The 12,296-nt window shown below is 34.7% G+C and overlaps 1 non-coding gene across 1 annotated transcript; it reads left to right on the top strand.

Moving 5' to 3' along the window:
• The first annotated feature begins 4,300 nt into the window (after nucleotides 1–4,300).
• Nucleotides 4,301–4,371, top strand: TRNAG-GCC (transfer RNA glycine (anticodon GCC)). The gene has a single exon. It is a non-coding gene; the product is annotated as a tRNA-Gly (tRNA).
• Nucleotides 4,372–12,296: the final 7,925 nt, after the last annotated feature.

Raw genomic sequence — 12,296 nt, 5'->3', positions numbered from 1 at the left:
CACCTTATTTTGTTATCACAGTAGTATAGTGGTAGAGTAAATGCTTATGAATAAAGATACAGAGATGAGGTTTCGCGAAAATTTGCGACTTTTGTCAAAACAGAACGATGGTATAAACAGATTTGTCATCTTTTTTTTTTGTTTTTCCTAACTGGGTTGTTTTTTAATTTTTTAGACAAGGGTGACATATGACTTTACCCCATCAAAAATTAATGCTTTATTCTTTGAAAAAATTACTTCTTTGATTATAATACGTGATTCTTTCCAAAAAATTGCGGATTTTTTAGTTACTTTCCATGTAAGTATCAACAAGCTTTTGGGATTGTGGAGTGAATAGGGGTACTGGGTGGAGTAAAATAAAAGAAAAAAATAGTTCAAAATTTTAATAAATAATATAAAGAAACCTAACCTAATCATAGGCACATTCACTATATGTATTTAACTATTTTTCAATTATGTTATATGTATGTTTTTATTCGTGTAAGACTAATTTGGTTAGGATAGTTGAGGTTTTGATGGGTTTGGCTGTGATTAGGTTAAGTTTTATTATATTATTTACTATATTTTTCAATTGCTCGTTTGTTTTATTTTGTGCTACCTAATATCTCAATCTACTCCCGAAAGCTTGCAAATATTTATATGCAAAATAAGTAAAAAAATCCGCAATTTTTTGTAATGCATTCCGTATTGCAAAATCAAAGATCTTTTTTTTTAATAAGAAACCATTAATTTTTGGTGGGTTAAAATGATTTGGACCCCAAAAAAGTTATCAAGCTATAAAAAAAATTGTGACATATAATTCAATAGCATGACTTATTTTCTTTTATATCGTATACAGGGTGTCCTTTTTAGGAGCTCAACAATGAAAGATACAATATTCCTTCAGGTCAGCGTTGCTCCAATTGAAACACCACCAATAAAGATAATAATATTTTTGGAAACTATTCAAGCGATGATCTAATCCATAATATTTCCATTAAAATAATAGTGAGTATAGTTAGTCGCGATTGATAATTAGAATAATAAAACGATTATTGCCCTACCGAAAGAGCACCCTATGTGTTGGCATTTAAATCTTTATAGTGTTCAGGCTACCTTTTCTTTATCCATAAAAAATAATGGTACATACAGCAGGCAGTTTGAACCTAAAACGATTAAGAGTCTTAGACGCTAGTCTTCTTAGGCCCGCCGCTTATGAGCAACTTGAGTTGCTGGTGTTTAAATTTTGAGGTGATTAAAAGTTGCCGGTAGCATTTCACATGTGCATACGGGTAGCTGAATAGTATGGTATATTGAATGGTATACCGGCCAGTTCGCTTCAGATTTTGTTGAGACAACAAATGTTTGTGCTCTCGTTGCACGAGAAAAGAAACCAAAATGAAAGTGATTTTGGGTTTATCCGATTTGAAGCTGAAGACTTTTCAAGAGACGATTTCATCACCTGTTTGAGGGATTGAAACAGTATCTGATAAAATTCTTCAATTATTGCCAAATGATCAATGGGAGTGTTGACAATTTGTTGAATTTACTGGGACGTCGAATCTCCTACAAAAATACAAACATGAGTTTGGCTGCGACATACAGGAACATAGCCGTAGCATAAAGGTACATTGCAGTGCAGTCAGATAAAATCGCCCGTATGCGGCGACAGCTTTGAATAATTCTGTTGTACGTATCTCGGTAACTGTAGGCAACTATTTACCTACCGGCGAAATGAAATATGTTTGAATTTTTTAGTTGTTCAACTAAAATATCACCCATGTGCAGAATTCTAATTAAACCCACATGTTTCATTTCGGCAACAAAATAGTTGCCAGCGACAAGTTGGTCGTGTGCGGTAGACCTTAGGTCAGAAATGTTTGTGATTTCACGAGACGTAAACATTTTTAACCATTAGAGTCGCCGCACACGAGCAAATTTTCGCTGGCAACATTTTGTTGCTGAAGTAGAACATGCGGGATTAATTAGAATCTCGCACATGGGTGATTTTTTTTTGTCAAAGTAACTAAAAAATCAACCCATGTTTCATTTCGCCGCTGAGTAATTTGTTGCCTACAGTTGCTGATAAATATACAACACACTTGATCAAACCTATCGCAGCACACCGACGATTTTTTCTCGCTGTATTGTAATGTATTCTTTTGCTACAACTATGTGCATCATCGTTTTCTCAATCTTTTTTGTGGTGGTACAGCCAGATGCTTTTTGGTATTTTGGTATGACATTTGACGTTCCAATGCATTCAACAAATTGTCAAAACTCCCAATGCTCATTTGGAAATAATTGAAGAATTTCAGCGGGTACTCTCTCAATTCCTCAAACAACTGATGAAATTGTCCCTTGAAAAGTCTTTGGCTTTAAATCGGATAAACCCAAAATCGCCTTCCTGTTAATTTATTTATTCCGGCAATAAGAGGATAAACATGCTATCTCAACAAAATTCATGGCGAACTGATTGATACGACCAACTATTCAGTTTCCCGTATGTGGGCGCCAAGTTTTACCGACAACTTTTTAGTTACCCCAAATTTTAATTACCAGCAACTTAAGTTGGTCTTGTGTGGACCTCCTTAAGCCGGCTTCAGACCGAACGCGCCGTGCTGCGCCGCGCTTTAAAATACCACTCTGAATTACATAAGTCGACGCAAAATGGCTCTGATTAAGGCAAGATGTTTTAAAGAAAAAAATAATTCTACGGTTCGTTCTAGTTGGTGTGCGCGCATACTATTTTAGCTATCTGTACGGTACAAAACTGTACAGACAGCATACCTATTTACAATCCCGTCGATAAAGCAACGCACACATACACACGTTTTTCTTGTATATGCCTACACTTGTCGGATCGTGCTTCCTCTTGTTGCAGTATCGCACAATTTAACGCGCTTCGGCGCAGATTATTGGTCAAATCTAATGCGCAGCGTTCGCAGAGCAGATTTTAGCAGCACGGTCCGTTCAGTGTAGAGCCACCTTTAGACCCAACTCCATTTGAAAACTTCCAAAATCCTTCTTGAAGCTTGGATATTTCTAATATTATTTCCTCTTTTAATGTGTAATATTTTGAGCTTCAAAGTACCTTAAACAAATATCCGAGAGGTTTTAAAATGTTACACGTCCTTGAACAATGTTAAGGGGCTCTTAGTGATGTGTTGCACATCTTAGGTCGGATTTTATATTTAGTGATGCTGTAAACTCAATAATAAGCTCAATAAAACGATTCTAATTTACTGCAGAATGTGTGAGTCAACGTGACATCGGATTCGCACGTCAGTCTAGGCATTTTCCACCGAATTCCACGTAATTGAGATGGTTATCAATCAAATTTTCAAAAGTTCCCGCAAACGGTTGCCTTGCCACGTTTTTGACGTCACTAATTAAAGATGTGGCATTGAGACGTGTCAGGAATTAGAAGGAAATTGGTTTACGAAACGCTATAAATGAGTGACTACAAGGAGATCGCATATTCAGGAAAACTGCATGTTATATCATACAGCCCCAAGTAATAAAAAATTTGCTTTTCATTACTTCTAAATTATCGTTTAATTAGAGAAAATGACTTTTTGCGGATTATTAGCTTCAGATTTCGTAAACATAATTATCGCACGTAAATGAAGAAATGCTATAGTAAGTTTTACATTTTTTTGTAGAAAAAAATTCTTCCAAATCATTGTGAAAATCTTCACCTCACATGGGCGCTCCAAACGTAGTGCACCTGCAAATGCGTGTAAAAAGTACAGCCTTCTGCACTTAGGGAAATAATCATTTCCTACGTCTACGATGGAATGTATTAATTTTATTTATGGTCGTATGTACAATAAAAAATTAGCTTGTGGTAAAAACTATTACGCACTCAAATGCGCTAACTGGTAAACTTTTTTATATATTTATTGTTATTTTTTGTGTATGGGCCATGGTTGTGAGAAAAATAGCAGACATAACTCGAAAAAGTTTCTTAATACACTCACGTGATTGTCGCCCTCACTTGTGACGCGTTTGCAACATTTTACGCTCGTGTCTTAACAGTTTCTTTTTTTCGTTTGTTATGTAAATAATAATTACTGAACACTAATACGGAAAATTATTAATCTGCACGGACTTCGAGAATTGTACCTCACTAAGTGCCTTACATGTCTACAAAGGTTCAATACGCAATTTTTCTTCATATTCATGTGATTAGTATAAAACTATGTTTGTTGTCTGTTAACGGAATATCTAAAAATGCTAATAATTTATTAATAATTAAAAATTGAAAATGTAAACCATTCTACGAAAGACTGTACCTTTAGACAACCTCAACTTCGAAGCATCGGTGGTTCAATGGTAGAATGCTCGCCTGCCACGCGGGCGATCCGGGTTCGATTCCCGGCCGATGCACTTTTTTTAATAAAATTTCTGTTTTTCGATTTCAAATAATAATAACAGTGTATTAAGATAAGTTAGTTACCTAAGTAATTGAACTTTTCAAAGTAGTATGCAGTAAAGGTGCTTTCATTGAGTGACCTTTGATCATTTTTTTAATCACCTTTTCATTGAATGACTTCATCATTCCATGTTCATGTTCATTCATTATGCTGACTCATGTTCATTTGGTGTATCATTGACATGAATGTATAAAAATATGTTGGAAATGTGTTAATAAATATAATCGCACTTTTTCACAATTTTTAGCAGAATAGATTTACAAACGCTTTTACACAGATCGACAGAAGTACCTTTTTTTGTTGCATGTAAATATTTACTTGATCGTGCAGAATGCAACATATGTACATGCGGTCGTTGAAGAAATATTGTAACTGATGTACTAGATTTCCAACCGGTTGAGCTAAAAATAGGTTACGGCAAAGTTAAATTTTTCGCATTCGTTAAGTAATAGCTATTTACCTACTGTTAACTACTATTAACAAGTGAGTAAAGAAAACTCTAGTATTTGCGATAGTAGCCGTTTACCGCACGTGCGGTGGTAAGTTTTACTGCGCAAAAACCTAACTGACAAGCGTCAGTATCAGAAGATGTTGTGTTTAAAAAAAGAATATGTTTATTTAGATAAAAAATATCTTTATGATTTTTAACGTTGTTTCGATTAAAAGTTTTCAATTCAAATTTTAAAAAAATTTCCACTTGTAGGGTCCAAAAATATCTGAAATAACATAATTCGTCCCATAAAGAATACAATTACTTAAAAATCTCACAAGAGAGGATTTAAAATACCCAAAATGACTCATTCATTTCAAACTCGAACCGATTTGTGTGGCCCTATCATTACCCCGCAATACCAGGACTAACACCTTCAGTTTAGTTAAACTTGTTTGTAATATTTCACGGTGTGCCCGGACATAAAAGGCACCAGAACCGATTTATCTCGGAACAAATTCCAAACATTCTTGAATGAAGATAAACTATGCAGGTGTGAAAAACACCCCTCGTTCCAAGATCACCGACAATGAATCGTTTGACACGGATTTTCGGGATTGGAATGTATTCTTCAGTGCGTAAATTCATTGTGTTTAGTCCTTACTATTTTTCTAAGGAAATAGCAGCTTGCCACAAAGAACAGGACGTTTTTGAAGCAAACTGAATGAAGCACTGGCGCCAGACTGTCCAGGCTTTTGTCGTGTGGTGGAGTGCGTGGACATGTTGAATGAAAGGTATGTATCGGTATTATACGGGTGTTATTCTATACTTAAATGGGAGACGTTAGTATATCCGGTATACTGGGTGTGCCACATAAGGAGGTCCACTGTGTGGATCTAGTAAACTTTAAAAGATACACGCTTGATAAATTAAAAATGTTGATGAACATCACGGATTAGTTTGGATCAAGAAATTATTCACGTGAATGTGCACCTTTTCTCCTATGTAACCAAGTCCGTATCTATTACTGTATAGGACATCTTCATAGTAGGCCTCCTAATCTTGGATGCACTGTAATGTGATGGTACTCCTGCCATCCGTTTTTGAAACAGGTAGAAGTTTTTCCACTACAAAAGGCAAACACAGGAACCGAGGCAGATGTTTGCGTCAATCAATGAACAACTGCTTTGAATGATAATGAACAATCTCCAACATCGAAGCAATTGGAACCATATATACATATGTATATATTTCATACGTATGTCATAATGATCATGAGTCTGGTCTGGTCTCTCTTGGGTTTTTGGAGTAGCTCTCTAGATTTTATAGTTGCCCGAATGGCAGAGCTGAGAAGTTCTCAGGTGGTAGGGCAAATGATGAGGTTCAGAATTTTTCAGGTGGTGTCTCAAATGACGAAGCTGAGAATTAATTGGCTCTTTCTGAGTAAATAATAACGGAGGAAAAAGTGCAGGTGGTTAACGCGAAAGTGTAGCTTCATGGAACAAATACCGAAACTTCGACATTCTGCTTTTTTTCGGAATAGTAGTGGAAATTTTGATACAAATCTTGAGAAATCTACTGATTTGAGTTATAGTTCTAGACTCAAGAAACAACTTATTAACCTGAAAGACTTCATTACCGAAGCAGAGATAGACAGTTACTATGATTATGAGTGACGCTCTATGCATAAAATCACACCTCTGACCGGTTGAGGTTTAATGGGCGACTCTTGCTTGCAGAAGCGAGCAGGATGCCGAGTAGTTAATTTATTGTTAGCTTAGCGTTGCTTCATATTAGGTTTCCTCAGACAACAGTGTCTGATTGGTTGTGTCAGGAAAGATAAACCTGTATATTTTAAGATTGTTAAACTCATGCGATAAAGTGTGATATTGGATAGCATCCTTGAGGTGAAACATTACCTCACAGGAAATATATTATGTATAAAAGGCATTTAGTTTGCGTTGCTTAAAATGCAGCATAGTAGTTTATTAATCGCCACCTACATTGAGAAAGTTGTTTAGGAAAACTCTAAATTAATATATAGGTGAATAATTATACGTGCCTGTAGATATTCCTTGTTGATTTAGTTAAACTCTAAACTGTTGGCGCCCAAAAAAGAAGAACTCGAAGAACCAATAAAACGCCATTTAATTTCACAGTATTAGATGCCTAATCTCTACCAGGAATACATCCATTATATACCTGTGTGTAAATGTGGTATATTTTTTGTCTTGGGTACCAGCGAGTCGAGACGTGGCGGACACAAAGAAAGTTCCACCGCGTATCAGAATTGACAAATAAAGCCCCACAAAGCCCCATATAAATATTATACCGAACCGTAACAAAAGTCATTGTAAGTCTAAAAAATATGGGGATTAGTGTCAGAATTTTGATGGTGGACGGGACCTATTTACTCGAAACGCCACCGTCTCCATCATTTTATGGTTTTCAAGAATTCTCGGTGTATTTCTCAAATGCAAAATTTATAATAATGCAACATTTTCGTGGACAACGAAATTTCGTTTACTTACTCCTAGAATATAGGACACCGGTAGTAAAAGAGATAATAATATAAAGCCCATTTTACGATTCCAGTAACGACCTCAAAGATGGGCAAGCAAGAAAACGTCACATGTGTGTGGATCCAGGGTGAGATTAGAGTAGATTTTACGATTTCACAGTAATGGCCCATCAAATCACCATTAGGAAAATCTCTCGATGATAACAGAAAAGTCATTTATTAAGCCCCCATAATTATTTGGTTTTGTAAGAAGTTTTCATTGATAACATTTGAGCTGCAAACTCGTAAAACTACAAATTCATTCGTGCCTTAAAAGCGGAACTATCAAATCTTACGTAATTTGTAGTCGACATGCTAAGTGCACGTAACGTGCTGCTAATGCTTATTAGAGATTAAGCCTTAATTACGACTTCATGAATCAGAGCTTTTAGATCTTAATTTTATGGTTAATAAAATTTGGAGAATTTCTGTTTTCTGTCATTTAAATGCATTATCACAGTTACATTCGAATCCCCAATGCCGTATTTATAAACGTTTCGGCTCCTTCCTGGTGGAAATACGTGTGCAGTTTCAACTTTTCCGTCTGCAGAATACATTTCTGATGCCCATAGCGGCCCAAGTATGAAAATAATAAATATATTATTTTCTGTAATAACTTGAAAGCATCTCTTATTACATGTATATTAAAATAAAATTAAAAACATTATATGTTGTAATGCTGTTGTGCTTAGAAATGTTGTTGTATTTTCAAAATCTATAAAACGGGTAAAGTTATGTGATATACTAAAGGAGTTACCATACGAAGGCACGCTTTTGAATATGTGATTTCCTGTTTTTCTCTTAATATCAACTGATGTGGATCTTATATTGACCCTGGAAATCTTGTTTGCGATATCCAGGGTCAATGTACAGGGTCAAAATCATTCCGGACATGGTGAACACTTACTTTTTATTAGCATAACAATAGGTCATGGCTAATATTTTCTACATTTTTTTCTGTAGTTATCTCACGTTCCACATCCATGGGCCAAAAATGACCAAGTAACTAACTTTAAGAAAATGAGATATTGTTACGAAGATAGTGCTAGAAGTACCCGACTTGACATATAGGTAGACATTTTTTAAAATTTATTTATACAATATAATTTTATCTATCTTATAAAAACTTAACTTTAAAAAACTTCTATCTAAAGTTCAAGGATACTATATAGATTTGTGTTTGTTTCGGAGTAATTTTTAGTGAACGCCTTTAAAGAATTTATAGACACAGAAAAAATTGTTCATCGATGCATGATTCCATCCTTTCATTTGAAAGATCTTAGTCCCTCCAATATCAAGCCGAAGTTAGATTCTACTGTGGGGGAATCTGGTGTTTCGTTAACAACTGTAAAATGTTGGATGGCAGAGTTCCAACGTGGTTGTGCAAGGTGCCAATACGAACTCCGCAGTGGTGAAGCCAATGATACTCTAGATTTGACCATTCCATTTATTATTGTGGTGAAAATCCACTAAACTATACTGGAAAATCGTTGGCTAAAATTGCGTGAATTAACAAATATCACAGACATTTCAAAAAGTACTGTACATTGCATTTTGAGTAAATAATTAGTTACGAAAAAACTATGCTCAAGATGAACAGAAACAGTGCTATTAGGATGTTTCTAGAGAGTGTTCGGAGAAGTTTTTCAGCAATTAAGTCGAGTTTTTGCGTCAATCCATGAATATGGATGTAACATGGGTTCATGATTTCACATCTGAGACGAAAGAGCAGTCAAAACAATGGACTCAAAGAAGAACGTCAGCTCCAGAAAAGGCGAAAACCATTCCATCTGTAGGAAAGGTGATGGCATCAGTTTTTTAGGACGCATGTGGGATAATTTTTATTCATTATATCGCTAAATGAAAAACAATAAACGGAGAGTATTATACAAATTTATTGCTGTGCTTGACAGACGAAATTAGGAAAAGGCGATCGCATTTGGCGAAAAAGAAAGTTTTATTTCATCAAGAGAAGACACTATTAGCCAACACTTCTGTCATCACGATAGCCAAAATCAATCAACTTGATTTCGAACTTTTGCACATCCGTCCTATTCGCCAGATTTAGCTCTTTCAGATTATTTTCTATCTCTAATCTCGAAAAAATGGCTTGCCAGGAAAAAATTTTTCAATAAGGAATAGATGAAGTCCGGAGTTAATGCTAATTTTGAAACATTTGAAGCTTCTTACTATGAACAGAATATAGAAGCCATAAAACATCGCCGAGAAAAGTCTCAAAGAAAACTATATTGAGAAATAAAATAATACTTATCGTTTTTTTAAGTGTTAGATCGGGTACTTCTGGGATCATCCTCGTACCTTATTTATAAATAAGTGAGGCTCTTCTGCTATCACTGGCCACTTTTTCTTTGCCACAGGCATATAAATTATGATTCTGGATGACAGGGCCGCACAAAACAAAATAGGCTCAAATATCCGTTGCAGCGAAATGCAAATAAATTATCATTTTTCCTGGTAGAAATCGCAGTGTTACAAAGATTTACTGCTTGTTCTTGAGGCCATAAAACTCTGCCCACCGTCGACCACTTAATTTAGCGTTTGGATCGTTTTGCGGTCGACATTAGTGTTCTTAGATAAGACCCATTAATTTACAGAAAGTTCGGCGATTTACACCAGGAACTTGTTTTTATCCACTTCTTCCTTGAACTGTCTTCTCGGCTACCTGTGCATTATGCGTGCAGAAAGATCCACCTTAAAATAAAAATTTTTAAGTATATTTTCCTGTGCCGTTTAAACACAAAGCGATTCAAGTTTTAACCGGAATCAATTTAATTAAAAACACCATTTGATCATGTACATATAATTAAAACTTCGTTCTCGAAACGCAGAATATTAAACTTCCAAAATTCTTTTTGTTTTTGTTGTTGATGTTGTAGTTTTTGAGATATCTAATCAATCCACAGGAATGTGATTTTTTTTCGGGATCTCGCCTTCTTTTATCACCTCAATTTTTTTTTGTGATGCGGCATTGACTGATAATTTCCTGATGTTTTAGTTTAAACGCTTATTTGAGTCTTACATTTCTATTGTATCCACTATAGTTTTTAACCTCTTTGAAGGGACAACGGATAATGAATGATTCTTGTCTATTAATAACATAAGTCGATATTTCTAGTTGGATTCTAAACAAGATGTTGATTAAATGTGGCCAAACGAAAATTTTAAATGTTTCATGAACTTTTGAATCATACAAGATCAAGTGAAGTTGTGTTTTTTATTTTCTGTGGTCTATCGTCTGATAAATTTTCCCGATTAAAATCTATTACACTAAAGTTATTTTTAGAACTAATTAGCTGGTAATTGACGTTATGAAAGATTTATAAATTGATTCCATGTTTATTTTTACAGGTATCAAATCGTTATGCCAAATCCATATCGAGACAGGAGTAATAGCTTGTTCTTCCTGGAGAAACTTTATGATTCTTAGAAATGTTGGCAATATGTATTAAAATCTCTAACGTTAATATAATTGGCAATCGTGCAATGTAGGTGCATACGCGTTCTTAAATCATGTTGTCCGCCGCTTATGAGAAAATCACTTTTAACTTCATCGGAAAACTAATCTTGCAATTTCTCATGATAAATCTCTAAATTTATTAGCCAAGACTGTGGTCTTTAAACTGCTCGTTAAATAGGTGGAGCAAACACCCATAATTCACTAGATTAATGGAAAGGGCGTTAGTAAGCCGTACCAAAGGATGATGGGGGTTTAAGATTTTATGGTATTAGTTGCCTCTCCTAGAGGTGGATTATTCTGAGGAGAAATTAAGAAAAAACATTAAGACATTCCTTAACTCCTCACCTAGCGAAGTTTCCACCAAAAATTGAGCAAATGGTCGATATAATAATGAAAACTGACATGCTGCGTATTCACCAAGGAATTACTTTAATAGCAGAGAATATCTAGAAATGTAGGAAAGCTTAAATTTGAGTGTGTATGACAATAAAAGTTACTTTTAACTATTTTACAATTATTCGAAATTTTGATCTCTAAAACAAAATGTGCTTTGTAGGCTTATACATTTTCAGGTCAGACATTTTAGGCTATACAAATCGTCCAAACTTCAGGTTACAAGAATTTCACTACAGAGAAGTTTTATGACATCATGGGGACCTCGCGGAAAAATTTAAAAATTACAATTTTTTTTTAATGCAAAATGCTCTTTAAAAAAAACGAAATTATACAGGGTGTTTCTTAACTACGTGTAAAAAATTTAAAGGCGTAATCCTTGACTGATTTTGAGTCAAAAATGTCTAATAAACATATGTCCGCAAATGCCTTATTTCCAAGATACAGGGTGTTGAAATGTGACAAGAAAAAGAGATTTTATTTCTAAAATGACTCAATTTGGGTGTTTGAATTTTAGAAAAACACTTACCATCAGCAAAGCCGTAAACAAAAACCATATTGGCCATTTCTTGATTAGTGTAATTAGGCATTTGAAAAATTTTCAAAACTAAGGTATAATCTGATTTTTGGGACACAGAACTAAATTCTTTCACTTTAGAGAGTAAAACACCAAAATAACACTGACTATTTTGTTTATAGTAGTGGAAGTAGGAAAAAAAATTAACAATAAACAAGTTAGTAAATACCACCAAACCTTTAGAAATCTTTAAAACCTTTTTCAACGTCTTTCAGTCAACACCCTGTATCTTGGAAACAAGGCATTTGCGGACATATGTTTATTAGACTTTTTTGACTTAAAATCAGTCGAGGATTACGTCTTTAAATTTTTTACACGTAGTTAGGAAACACCCTGTATAACATTTTCTACATCAAGAAAAGATATAAATCTTTGGCAAGTCCAAATGGTTGGAAAAAAGCCTGAAAACACCCATAAATGCCCCATAATTAACAAAAAGT

The sequence above is a fragment of the Euwallacea fornicatus genome, chromosome 14, assembly GCF_040115645.1.
Source record: "Euwallacea fornicatus isolate EFF26 chromosome 14, ASM4011564v1, whole genome shotgun sequence".
Lineage (NCBI taxonomy): Eukaryota > Metazoa > Arthropoda > Insecta > Coleoptera > Curculionidae > Euwallacea > Euwallacea fornicatus.
This window is presented reverse-complemented; position numbering and strand designations above follow the sequence as displayed.